This window comes from Martes martes (assembly GCF_963455335.1).
Source record: "Martes martes genome assembly, chromosome: 6".
Classification (NCBI taxonomy): Eukaryota; Metazoa; Chordata; class Mammalia; order Carnivora; family Mustelidae; genus Martes; species Martes martes.
The window spans coordinates 103489476-103503490 of NC_137893.1; the positions used below are offsets into that span (position 1 = coordinate 103489476).

General features: G+C 37.7%; 1 protein-coding gene and 1 pseudogene across 3 annotated transcripts in view; both read right to left on the bottom strand.

Annotated features, from left to right (window-relative positions):
- Positions 1-14015, bottom strand: part of KHDRBS2 (KH RNA binding domain containing, signal transduction associated 2) — a 482992-nt gene that overhangs the window by 119261 nt on the left and 349716 nt on the right. The gene's annotated exons all lie outside the window — the stretch shown is intronic.
- The window catches only part of LOC308345112 (actin-related protein 2/3 complex subunit 2-like), an 86076-nt pseudogene that overhangs the window by 69564 nt on the left and 2497 nt on the right, over positions 1-14015 (bottom strand). The window lies entirely within an intron of this gene.

Here is a 14015-nt window from a genome sequence, read left to right on the forward strand (position 1 = left end):
AGACCCACTCTGGATTTGATTTGGGCTGGAGAGATTTTACATGTTTTTTTGGGGGGTCTAGATGAAATAAACCTTATCTACTTTACTTTGCTGTTGTTCCATGATCACCAGTTTTGGATAATGGACAATGGAAATGGTACAAAGTTCATTGGAAATGTGTGCCTCCTTTTGTAAATTGCTAAATTGATGGTCTGTGTTATATTCATCTATTTCTTGTGGGTTTGGTTAGTACACCAATCTTCCAGAACCTGCTAAGTGTAGAAAGACATTAAAATTAAGTATCTAGACCCACAAAGTGAAAAAAAGCAAAGAGATTACATCACCCAGACTTGTCTCCCTCGAACAATTTGTTGTTAATGCAATTGTTGTCTAGGATAATGTCCCAGTAGGGAAATGCACAAACTTATATATGTTACTGTGAATTGCTTTACTGATTTGGGAAAATCTATAATGTCCTCAATAGTAACTTTAGTACATAATTGAATTAACTACATCCTCTAACTTTCTTCTCTCTCAATTTTCCCCACATCTTTTTCTTTTAAACATGTTTATTTTAGGTGTAATATTTTAACACTTGAGAAACCTTTAGCCCTTTTTTAAGCAGGCAGTATTTAATTTGGAAAATATAAAATAATAATTTCATCATACAAATGCTCTTAGGGCAACAAATGTGACCAATGAGTCCAAAAGAGCATGAAGTAATGAGGGATTGAGGGCAGAGTATTTTCCCACCCGTTTTAATGGATAATTTAAATTTAAAATTTTGTTAATTTCATCAAAATATTGTGTAATACAATGTAACTTAAGGAAATAAAACAAAATTCTGGAGCTCACTTTGCCCTGCTGTGATTCCCACCCTCCCTCTTCTTTCTGAGAGATAAAACCCAAATTCTGGGCTTCATATGTCTTTCTCTGCCCAGGTTTTTATGCTAGATACACAGATATCTATAAATAATAGCTACATTGTGTTTTCAAAATTGTGTTTCTTGTTTTGTTGATTAGTAACTGAAGACACTGCTTTTCCTGAGATTAAATGAGATCTACAAACATTCTTCTGTCTTCCAAATAGGACTTTACAATAAATTTGATTCCTGCTTATAGATAGTGCTTTTGGTATTAGGGAAAGCAAGTATCCACTCCTCTAGAACTTAGGTGAAGAAATACAGGAAAATTAAAAAAAAAGAACATGAGAAAATTGATTACTTTCTGAAAGGTAAGACGTGTGGAGAAGTGAATCCGAAGCAATGGGAAGATAGACTGCGGGGGGGGGAGGGGCCAGCTCCCGGCAAGCAGCAGAGCAGTGGAGCACAAAATCAGAACTTTTAGAAGTCTGCTCCACTGAGGGACATCACTACACAGGCTAAGCGGGGGTGGAGCCCTCGTGGGGACAGTGTGGTCTCAGGTCCCATGCAGTCACAGAAAAATCGGGAGTGTCTGAATGTGGCAGAGCTGCCAGGTATTGGAGGGGAAAAGCCAAATACAGAGAACCAAGGAGTGAGCTTTCAGATCAGGGTTACCTTAAACCATGATCCAAGGCAAAGTTGAACCACTGCTCTTTGAGCAGGGACCCACAAGTGGCCGATCCGGGGAGATTCATCTTCCTCTTTTGAGAGGAGCAGCGCGGCAGGGATCTGCTGGGTTTGGAGACTCCAAATAGGCTGTGTGCCAGAGATAGAAATGCTTGGTTACAGGCTTGGGGGAGCTTGGAGTGCAGCTGGAGACCAGGGAGACAGGAGTGATTGACCCCTTTTCTCTGAGGGCATACTGAGGAGTGGGGCCCTGAGCTCTTGGCTCCTCTGGGCTGGAGATTGGGAAGCTGCCATTTTCATTCCCATCCTCCAAAGCAGTAAAGAAAGTGTTCAGAGAACAAAACCTCTAAGAGCAAACCTGAGCAGGTTACTTAGCCTGTTCATTGGCAAGGGTGGTGCAGTTTGACCTCGTGCAAAGACATGTGAGAATCATGGCAACAGGCCCCTCCCACAGATCACCAAGAACATCAAGCCAAGACCAAACTCACACAGATCAAGAACAGCAGAACTCAAGAGCTAGGGGAAAGCAACACTCAGAATTCGTGGCTTTTCCCCCATGATCTTTTAGTCTTGCAAAGTTAATTTTTTTTCATTTTATTGTTTTCTTACTCTATTTTTTTTAACTTTTCCTCTTTCCTATTTTAAAGTTCTTTAACTAGTTTAACAATACCTTTCAAAAAATATATTGTTAAACCTTCATTGTTATAGTCATATTTTATCCCTTCATTGTATATAAACTTATATTTTGTATACATATAGGGTTTTTTTTTTTTTCCTGAAAGATTCTGGGATACAATTTCTTCTTCTTTTTTTTTTTTTTAAGATTTTATTTATTTATTTGACAGACAGAGATTACAAGTAGACAGAGAGGCAGGCAGAGAGAGGAAGGGAGGCAGGCTCCCTGCTGAGCAGAGAGCCCGATGTGGAACTTGATCCCAGGACCCTGGGATCATGACCTGAGCCGAAGGCAGAGGCTTTAACACACTGAGCCACCCAGGTGCCCCTATCAATTCCTTTTTTAGAATTTTTAAAAATTTTTCATCATTATAGTCATATTCCATCCCTTCATTGTGTTTACCCTTATCTTTGTATATATATAAGTTTTTCTTTCTTTAAAATTTTGAGAGGTAGTTTCTTCTAAGAGACCAAAATATACCCCAAATCAAGTGGGTGGCTCTATTCTATTCACCAGTCTAATATATATAATTTTTTTTATTTTTTATTTCTTTTTTCCCCCTTTCTTCTCCCCCTGGTTTTGGATCTCTTCTGATTTGGTTAGCTTACATTTTTCTGGGGTCTTTGCCACCCTTTTAGTATTTTGTTCTCTTGTTCATATATTCTTATCTGGATAAAATGACAAGGCAGAAAAACTCACCACAAAAAAAAAAAAATAGAGGCAGTATGGACGACTAGGAACCTAATCAATACAGACATTGGTAATAAGTCAGATCTAGAGTTCAGAACGACAATTCTCAGGGTGCTAGCTGGGCTCGAAAAAGGCATGGAAAATATTAGAGAAACACTTTCTAGATAAATAAACTCCCTTTTTGGAGAAATAAAATAATCAAAATCTAACCAAGCTGAAATGTAAAAAAGCTATTAATGAGGTGCAATAAAAAATGGAGGCTCTAACTGCTAGGATAAATGAGGCAGAAGAGAGAATTAGTGATATAGAAGACCAAATGACAGAGAATAAAGAAGCTGAGCAAAAGAGGGACAAACAACTACTGGACCACGAGGGTAGAATTTGAGAGATAAGTGATAACATAAGATGAAACAATATTAGAATAATTGGGATTCCAGAAGAAGAAGAAAGAGAGAGGGGGGCAGAAGGTATATTGGAGTGAATTATAGTAGAGAATTTCACTAATATGGCAAAGGGAACAAGCATCAAAATCCAGGAGGCACAGAGAATCCCCCTCAAAATCCATAAAAATAGGTCCACACCTCATCATCTAATAGTAAAACTGACAAGTCTCAGGGACAAAGAGAAAATCCTGAAAGTACCTCAGGACAAGAAGTCTGTAACATACAATGGTAGAAATATTAGATTGGCAGCAGACGTATCCACAGAGACCTGGCAGGCCAGAAAGACCTGGCATGATATATTCAGAGCACTAAATGAGAAAGATATGCAGCCAAGAATACTATATCCAGCTAGGTTCTCACTGAAAATAGAAGGAGAGATAAAAAGCTTCCAGGACAAACAAAAAATAAAAGAATTTGCAAATGCCAAGCCAGCCCTACAGGAAATATTGAAAGGGGTCCTCTAAGCAAAGAGAGACCCTAAAAGTAGTAGACCAGAAAGGAACAGAGACAATATACAGTAACAGTCACCTTGTAGGCAATACAATGGCACAAAATTCATATCTCTCAATAGTTACCCTGAATGTAAATGGGCTAAATGCCCCAATCAAAAGAAATAGGGTATCAGAATGGATTAAAAAAACAAAACAAAACAAAAACAAACCATCAATATGCTGTCTACAAGAAACTCATTTTAGACCCAAAGACACCTCCAGATTTAAAGTGACGGGGTGCAAAACAATTTACCATGCTAATGGACATCAAAAGAAAGCTGGGATGGCAATCTTCATATCGGATAAATTAGATTTAAGCCAAAGGCCATAATAAGAGATGAGAAAGGACACTATATCATACTTAAAGGGTCTGTCCAACAACAAGATCTAACAATTTTAAATATCATGCCCCTAACATGGGAGCAGTCAACTATATAAACCAATTAATAACAAAATCAAAGAAACACATCAACAATAATACAATAAAGTAGGGGACTTGAACACTCCCTCACTGAAATGGACAGATCATCCAAGCAAAAGGTCCACAATGAAATAAAGGCCTTAAATGACACATTGGACCAGATGGACATTACAGATATATTCAGAACATTTCATCCCAAAGCAACAGAATACACATTGTTCTCTAGTGCACATGGAACATTCTCCAGAATAGATCACATCCTGGGTAACAAGTCAGGTCTCAACTGGCACCAAAAGATTGGATCATTTCTTGCATATTTTCAGACCACAATGCTCTGAAGCTAGACTCAATCACAAGAGGAAAGTTGGAAAGAACTCAAATACATGGAAGCTAAAGTGCATCCTACTAAAGAATGAATAGGTCAACCAGGAAATTAAAGGAGAATTGAAAAAATTCATGGAAACAAATGAAAATGAAAACACAACTCTTCAAAGTCTTTGGGACACAGCAAAGGTGGTCCTGAGAGGAAAGTACATAGCGATACAAGACTTTCTCAAAAAACAAGAAAGTCTCAAATACACAACCTAACTCAACACCTAAAGGAGCTGGAGAAAGAACAGCAAAGAAAGCCTAAATTGAGCAGGAGAAGAGAAATAATAAAGATCAGAACAGAAATCAATGAAGTAAAACCCAAAAAACCAATAGAACAAATCAACAAAACTAGGAGCTCATTCTTTGAAAGAATTATTAAGATTGATAAAACCCCTGGCCAGACTTATCAAAAAGAGAAGGACCAAAATAAATAAAATCATGAATTAAAAAGGAGAGATCACAACCAACACCAAAGAAACACAATTATAAGAACATATTATGAGCAACTATATGCCAGCAAATTTGACAATCTGGAAGAAATGGATGCATTCCTAGAGACATATAAACTACCAAAACTGAACCAGGAAGAAATAGAAAACCTGAACAAACCTATAATCAGTAATGAGATTAAAGCAGTCATCAAAAATCTCCCAACAAATAAGTACCCAGGGCCAGATGGCTCCCCAGAGGAATTCTACCAAACATTTAGAGAAGAATTAATTCCTATTCCCCTGAAACTGTTCCAAAAATTAGAAATGGAAGGAAAACTTCCAAACTCATTGTATGAGGCCATACAAAGTATGAGGCCAGCATTACTTTGATCCTAAAACCTGACAAAGACCCCACCAAAAAGGAGAATTACAGACCAATATCCTTGATGAACACAGATGTGAAAAGGCTCACCAAAATACTAGCCAACAGGATCCAACAGTACATTAAAAGGATTATTCACCACGACCAAGTGGGATTTGTTCCTGGGCTGCAAGGTTGGTTTAATATCCTCAAATCAATCAATGTGATACAATACATTAATAAAAGAAAGAACAAGAACCATATGATACTCTCAATAGATGCCGAAAAAGCTTTTGACAAAGAACAGCATCCTTTCTTGATCAAAACTCTTCAAAGTATAGGGATAGAGGGTACATACCTCAATATCATCAAAGCCATCTATGAACAACCCACAGCAAATATCATTCTCAATGGGGAAAAACTGAGAGCTTTTCCCCTAAGGTCAGGAACACAGCAGGGATGTCCACTATCACCACAGCTATTCAACATAGCACCCTAGCCTCAGCAATCAGACAAGAAAAAGAAATTAAAGGCATCCAAATCAGGAAAGAAGTCAAACTCTCATTCTTTGCAGATATGATACTTTATGTGGAGAACCCAAAAGACTCCATTTCAAAACTGCTAGAACTCCTACAGGAATTCAGTTAAGTGTCAGGATATAAAATCAATGCACAGAAATCAGCTGCATTTCTATACACCAACAGCAAGACAGAAGAAAGAAAAATTAAGGAGTCAATCCCATTTACAATTGCACCCAAAACCATAAGATACCTAGGAATAAACCTAATCAAAGAGGCAAAGAATCTGTACTCAAAAAACTATAAAGTACTCATGAAAGAAATTGCAGAAGACACAAAGAAATGGAAAAACGTTCCATGCTCATGGATTGGAAGAACAAATATTGTGAAAATGTCTATGCTACCTAAAGCAATCTACACATTTAATGCAATCCTTATCAAAATACCATCAATTTTTTTCAAGGAAATGGAATAAATAATCCTAAAATTTATATGGAAAGAGATAAGACCTTGAATAGCCAGAGAGATGTTGAAAAAGAAAGCCAAAGTTAGTGGCATCACAATTCCAGGCTTCAAGCTCCATTACAAAGCTGTCATCATCAAGACAGTATAGTACTGGCACAAAAACTGACACATAGATCAATGGAACAGAATAGAGAGCCCAGAAATAGACCCTCAACTCTATAGCGAACTAATCTTTGACAAAGCAGGAAAGAATCTCCAATGGAAAAAAAACAGTCTCTTCAACAAATGGTGTTGGGAAAATTGGACAGCAACATACAGAAGAATGAAACTGAACCATTTCTTTACACCACACTCAAAAATAGACTCCAAATCAATGAAAGACCTCAATATGAGACAGCAATCTATTAAAATCCTTGAGGAGAACATAGGCAGCAACCTCTTCAACCTCAGCCACAGCAACTTCTTCCTAGAAACATCACCAAAGGCAAGGGAAGCAAGGGCAAAAATGAACTATTGGGACTTCATCAAGATCAAAAGCTTTTGCACAGCAAAGGAAACAGTCAAGAAAACCAAAAGACAACTGACAGAATGGGAGAAGATATTTGCAAATGACATATCAGATAAAGGGCTAGTATCCAGAATCTATAAAGAACTTATCAAACTCAAAACCCAAAGAACAAAGAATCCAATCAAGAATTGGGCAGAAGACATGAATCGACATTTCTGCAAAGAAGACAGCCAACAGATACTTGAAAAAGTGCTTCACATCACTTGGCATCAGGGAAATACAAATCAAAACCACAATGATATACCACCTCACACCAGTCAGAATGACTAAAATTAATAAGTCAGGAAATGACAGATGTTGGAGAGAATGCAGAGAAAAGGGAACCCTCCTACACTGTTGGTGGAAATGGAAGCTGGTGCATCCACTCTGGAAAACAGCATTGAGGTTCCTCAAAAAGTTGAAAATAGAGCTACCTTATGACCCATCAATCACACTATGGCGTATTTACCCTAAATATACAAATGTAGTGATCCGAAGGGGCACATGCACATGAATGTTTATAGCAGCAAAGTCCACAAGAGCCAAACTATGGAAAGAACCTAGATGTCCATCAACAGATAAATGGATAAAGAAGATGTGGTATATATACACAATGGAATACTATGCAGCTATTAAAAGAAATCAAATCTTGCCATTTGCAACGATGTGGATGGAACTAGAGGGTATTGTGCTGAGCGAAATAAGTCAGTCAGAGAAAGACAATTATTATATGAGCTCCCTGATATGAGCAATTTGAGAGGCAGAGTGGGGGTTTTGTGGGGTAGGGAAGGAAAAAATGAAACAAGATGGGATCAGGAGGGAGACAAAACATAAGAGACTCCTAATCTCAGAAAACAAACAGAGTTGCTGGTGGGGAGGGAAGTATGGAGAGGGTGGTTGGGTTATGGACACTGGGGAGGTTATATGCTATGGTGATTTCTGTGAAGTGTGTAAGCATGATGATTCACAGACCTGTACCCCTGGGTCAAATAATACATTACATGTTAATAAAAATAATAATAATAATAATAAAAAACTTTAGGGGCACCTGGGTGACTCAGTGGATTAAGCCGCTGCCTTCGGCTCAGGTCATGATCTCAGGGTCCTGGGGTCAAGCCCCACATCGGGCTCTCTGCTTAGCGGGGAGCCTGCTTCCCCCTCTCTCTCTGCCTACTTGTGATCTCTCTCTCTGTCAAATAAATAAATAAAATTAAAAAAAAAAACTTTAAAAAAATGAACATGAAAATCATAGGAAGTTAGGAGATATGAGGGAAGATATCCTAAGGACCTATCTTTCAATAGCCCAACTGGTGAGGAGGAGATGGCCAAACCAAGACCTGGGATTTAGCAATCCTGCTTAAGGAAACAGCCGGTAGCAAAGTCCTGAAGAATGAACAAATGTGAGAATTTCAGCAAACATAAAGCATCTCCAAACTCTCTCTTAAGTACATTCCATTTTATCATTTATTTTCAGGTGAGGCACAGGAAAGTACACTAACTTGTCCCAGCTAGAAAGTAGTAACGCTTAGATGCAAACCTAGATAATTTGTTTCCAGAAATTTGTTCTCAACACACACAGCTAATTGGCTGAACAAACAAGACAATTAATGAAGGTGTGCTAGGAAAAGTAGCAAGAGACCTTGGTTTCCTGTGAAAAGTATTTGCATTGGTTCACTTGTTTGTTTGTCAAGTAACAATGGGTTGAAGAGTTGTGAGCTGCTGAATGACATTTGATTTATACTTGAGAATTCCTGCTGCTGGGGGAAGAATGGGTTACCCACAGATGACTGGAGGAGGTTAGGAGTGTAATCCATTAGGAGACTTTCATTCTCCTAATGATTGTAGGCAAGAGATGATAAAGGCTCAGCTCAGGCCATACTGTGGATGGGAGGTTCAGGATGTGTTTTTAAGTATAATCAACAGAACTTTCTGAGAGATTTGATATGGAAAGTGAAAAAAAAATGGGAAATATAGGATGACTCTACATTTTTTGCTTGAGCAATGGGTGAATGGAGGTACTATGAGGAAGATGAAGAATGCTGGATACAGGATGGGTTTGACAGGGCCTGAGGTAATAGAACAGAAACTCTGTTTTAGGACTATTTTAAGCAGGAAGTTAGATTAACATATCTCTATCTTGGGGAGTTTAATTCTGGAAAATCAATTTAGGTTTGTTGAAACATGAAGTATTTAGAGAGTGAAATGAATCCATGCTTCCTGTCTGGAATAATTTTGCCCTTAGAGACTCTCTGGCACTCACATCCATATCAGTAACTGTTCTGATGGAAATCTGTATATCACAAACTTTTACAATTCACTTTTGCAGAAGGGATCTAATTTCTTATGGCCTCTTCTGTGCATGTGCAACACATTTAATAACAGTGTTTACTAGGGCTGTAGTTTTTCCTAACAGTTTTTGGAGACAAATTAAATGGCATTAAACACTCCGTAGCTGGCGGGAAGCAAAGCCTGCACCTGTGCTGCCATGTTGTTTATCTGCTGTCCTTCTTCTCAAGTTTGCAATATATCCCTTGATGGGGCCGAAGAGATTCCTCGTGATTGTGTAAGGAGAATTTGAGTAAGGATTGGGATATCTATATACACTGACTACTTGAGCTGACTAGATATGGGTTAAACCTGGTAATATTATTATTTCTTTTCCCTTGGTTTCCTAAGATTAAGCACTATCAGAGACCTCCATATTTCCTTATCAGTTAAACAAGTTCACCCCTCAGGAACTCAAATCATTTCTGTCTTGCAATATTTGGCTTTCAGTTCTCCCTGACTTCAGAGTTTTTGAGAATGTCTTTTGTGGACCACCTTTCTCATAATGTACTGAGACACTATTTAAACAGCACAAAAATCTGGGATCTATCTGGAAACTTATCAGTGCTTACAGACAGGCATCCATGAACTAAAATACTGAAAGCAATACAAAAGGTAAGATGACACTTCTAAGATCACTTATCTGTGTTGAATGTGAAAGCTTAATTCACAGCTTCCTCTTTTCATCTCTCCTTGTTATGTTCCTTCTATACTTCTATAGGTTGCTACAATGATGAGAGGTAGGAGCTCATTTTTCTACTGCAATGGGTTTATTTTCCCACTTAAAAGCTTTACAAAATAAATTCCTTTTAGTGAGATGTTGGGTGTCCTATAGACTGCTTCCATTACTGGCAGATATCATATTACTGTTTTTTTTTTTTCTCTTTCTATCAGGGCACTCTCTTCATCTTTATATAACTCTAGAACCATACTGTGCCACTCCTAGTGACCAAGAAAGGGGAATTCTGGTACAGTGAGAATTCAATAAAGTCCAGAATTGACAGGTATCTAGAGCAGTCTAAGGTTTGAACCCGCTAGGATGCTCACCCCAGATAAAAGGTTCTTCATTTATATAGAAGACACAGTTGGTCCACTGTGTGAAACTTCTCAAAGAATGTTTTTATTATTTGAGGTGCTTTCTTATTTTCTCTTTTCTTAAAATATCCTCAAACCTAAAATGACTTTATTAAATTAAAGTAACTCTTTCTATGGATAAATTCTAATTGTATGATCCCAAACCAGATTTTTCTGATGAACTTTGAACCTGTATTCCCCACGGACCATTAGTTACCTTTTTTTTTGGCTGACTCACTGGCTCCTCCAAGTCAGTCTCCCTAAAACTGAGTTCATCTTCTTCCACCATATTTGTCCTTCATCCTGTCTAGCCTATGTCAATAAATGATACCAATGTTCATCCAGTTTCCAAAGTCAGAAAGCTAGGCATCATCCTTGAACCATCTGTCCTCCTCCTTTGCCATATCTGGTTGACTGTTGAATCCCGTCAAATTTATCCTCTAAATGTCTCTTGAATGTCTCCACTTATCTTCATCCCCAGTACCATTTGCCTTATAGTAGATCAGCATTTTCTCTCACTTTGATCAGTATGTCAGGCTCTTAATGTGGTCCTCTCCCTCCCCCACACTCATATTCTCTTCCTTTCACTACTTCTCCTTACAAAAGTCAGAAGTCTCTCCAAAATATTTACAACCCTTTAATGGTTTTACATTTCTCTCAGGATAGATGTCTAACTTCCTAAAATACCCTAAAAATTTATTATTTACATAGCCTCAGGTTAACTCTCTAGGCTAACCTATTTCCGCTGCATACTCTTGCTTTTCTGTTTAGTTCTGTGAGTGTACCAGGTCAGCAATGTGGTCTCACAGAGAAGCTGTCTCCTCTCAGACTCTAATCTTCCTTCTCCAAGCTGTTACTTGGGCTTGAATCCCAACCAACAATATCCTGTGTTTCCTATCCCCTTAAAGAGAAGTCTGTTTTTCTTTTCTCCGGTATCCATGATAGCCTGTATGAGTTCCAATGGAATCCTTAAAACAGTCTACTATAATTAGCTGCTTTCAAAACTGTGTTCCACCAGTTGGTTAGCTCCTTGAGCATAGATGCCATTCCTGTGTATGTATGTATGTATTTTTCACTGTTGAATCTCTAGTACCTTACACAATGCCTAGATTAACATATAAATGCTGAATAATGAATGATGTGGTAATTCTGATAGATGTCATCTGCCCAGTTTACTGAGTTGAGGTAGATTGCGAGCCCCTAAGGACTCAATAAAAAAAGAACCACGAGGATGGATTAGCCATGTCTGCTACAGTCAAGAAGTGCCATACACTCTACTGTTGCTATACCACAGCTCTTCCTAAGGGTTCCCTCCAGCTCTTTAGGGAGAAGAAATTAGGAACGAATATTGGAATCTTTCATAAGAGTCTATATAATTTTTTTATTAAGTTAAAATGTTTTAAATATGTTCTGTCCTGATAAAGCATGTGAGTTCAGTCTTTCACAACACGTCACTGCTATTCTTCCTAAAATTCTCATTTAAAGAAGCCCTTTCTAGATGTGGGGATTGGATGGAACTTATAGAAGATAGCCTAGTGCCCCAAGTGAGCAAATTCAGAAACAAAATATCTTCCACAATGCCGTCCTGACAGAGGTTATTTCTCTCAGAATGTGATCACATTGCAAGCAGACTAGTTTAATGGTATCAATGGTATAACAACATCAAAGAGGTTTCCCATTATTTATTTTCCTCACTATCAGGAGGTACCTAGAAATAGTTACTTCCTTATAGCATAGTTTGCCTTTGGAGTATTTATGTGTGTTTTGGATGACTTTGTGTTGGAAGAAAAGGCTGCTCAAATTTATGGTTTTCAAAAATGTGTGGCTTCCACAAAATCTGGAGATAACAAAATAAAAACTGGGAAACTAGGGACCACTAAAACATGTATATGGGTCTCTTAATGAAGAAATAGTGCCTGAAATAACACACTCCAAAATACTGGATCTTTAATCCAAGTTAAATCATGTAAAAATGTTGACTATTACTGACCCTTTCTTAATTTGGTGATAAGAAAATGCATTTAGTTTTATCTTCAGCATATCCCTAGAAGACAGTTTTTTCCCCCGTTTTGATAATACAAGAGATGCATGACTTTAAAAATTCAAAGAGTATTTTGAGAGCATCAAGCACCTGTGTTTATGGGCAAGAAAGCTCTGAGCTGAATAAAACTTGTGCTCCTATTTCATACATCTTGTCTAGTCAACATCTACTGAAAGCACAAACTCTACTTTGTACAAGGATCTGAGCACAGGAAGACACACATTTTAGAGCTGCAACTTTCAAATACATCAGGAAAATTAAGGTACCCTGAAAATTCATACAACACACATAACTAGGAGTTTAACTTTCAATAAGACATCAAATCATTTGCTTGTTTTAGGTGATACTATGAAGTAGTCTGGGTTCAGTTGTTAGATTGTCTGCAAATGACTGCCAGACCTTTACTGGAAACCTCAGCTCCCTAAAAATAAAATTTACTATATATTTTCCAAATGAGAGTAATGCATAATGATAGTCCTGTCATTCAAACGGCCGACTGTCCACTTTACCAGTATTAAAACTAGGTAGATTTATTGTGCTGGGGTGTTTAAATTCTATAATTTCACAGCTCTTCTCTGGAAAATTTTCAGAGAGACTCATCTTTTTATTACAAATTTAATTCAGTATTCACTTTAATATTCATTTTATTTTAGTTGAAATCAGGGGATAAATTATTTCATTAGCCAAAAGCATTTGGAAAAGGATATAATTTAGGTTCTGAAAATGGAATTCATTTATGTGAAAAGGCTATTTTTATAAAAGTTATTGAGGTCTTTAAAAACTGTATTTGTCAAAGAATTATCATCTGACAGTTTGTGCTTTTTCTTTTTTAGGAAAGTAAGTGAATTATCAACTTAAAATAGTGTTTCCATCCTGGGAAACATACTCCGAGTCTTTGGGATTGACAATATACATGCTAGATTTGGTTACATTAATGACTGCCATAATTCTGCCTCTAATATCACTTAATCCTGTAAATCTTTGGCTCTGACACCCCAGACTAGCACCCCAGTCTGAGGACACTTACACCCAAACTATCTCAAATGGTGTTTGCAGTAGCTTTGCCTGGGAGTAGAAAATGCATTTTCTCTAAAGGTCTTCTGAACAAGTTAAGATAGTTCAGTGGGTTGTGAAAATTCACGGGCAAAAAAACCACTACCTCTGATCTGTTGACGTGGTCACCATTTACAATTTATCTGTACTGGGAATGTGGTCACGCAACAAGTCCCCCACAAAAGACTAGAAGCTCAGAGGATGGACATTGAGCCCAAGAGCCTCAGTTCAGATGTGTGAACTAGGAGGCAAGCCACTTCGCTTTCTTTGCTTTTTGTTTCCTCATACACTGAATGAGGATGAAGAGAATAGAGTCTACTTCATATCACTGTGTGAGGATAAAATTAAATTAGTTACTTGCAGAAATTTTTAAAGCCGCACCTCCCACACAGTAAGCACTATAAAATCAATTATTACATAACATTTTTAAGAAACACTGTTAGATTAGGATGTCACCACTTGAAAGATTTCTCTCCCATCCAAAAATAAGAGATGGGGCATCCTTACCCTGACAAAACAGATGTAAGAAGACCTGTGGGATGCAAATGACGGAAGGGGCTTTTCCAAATGTTCTCCTT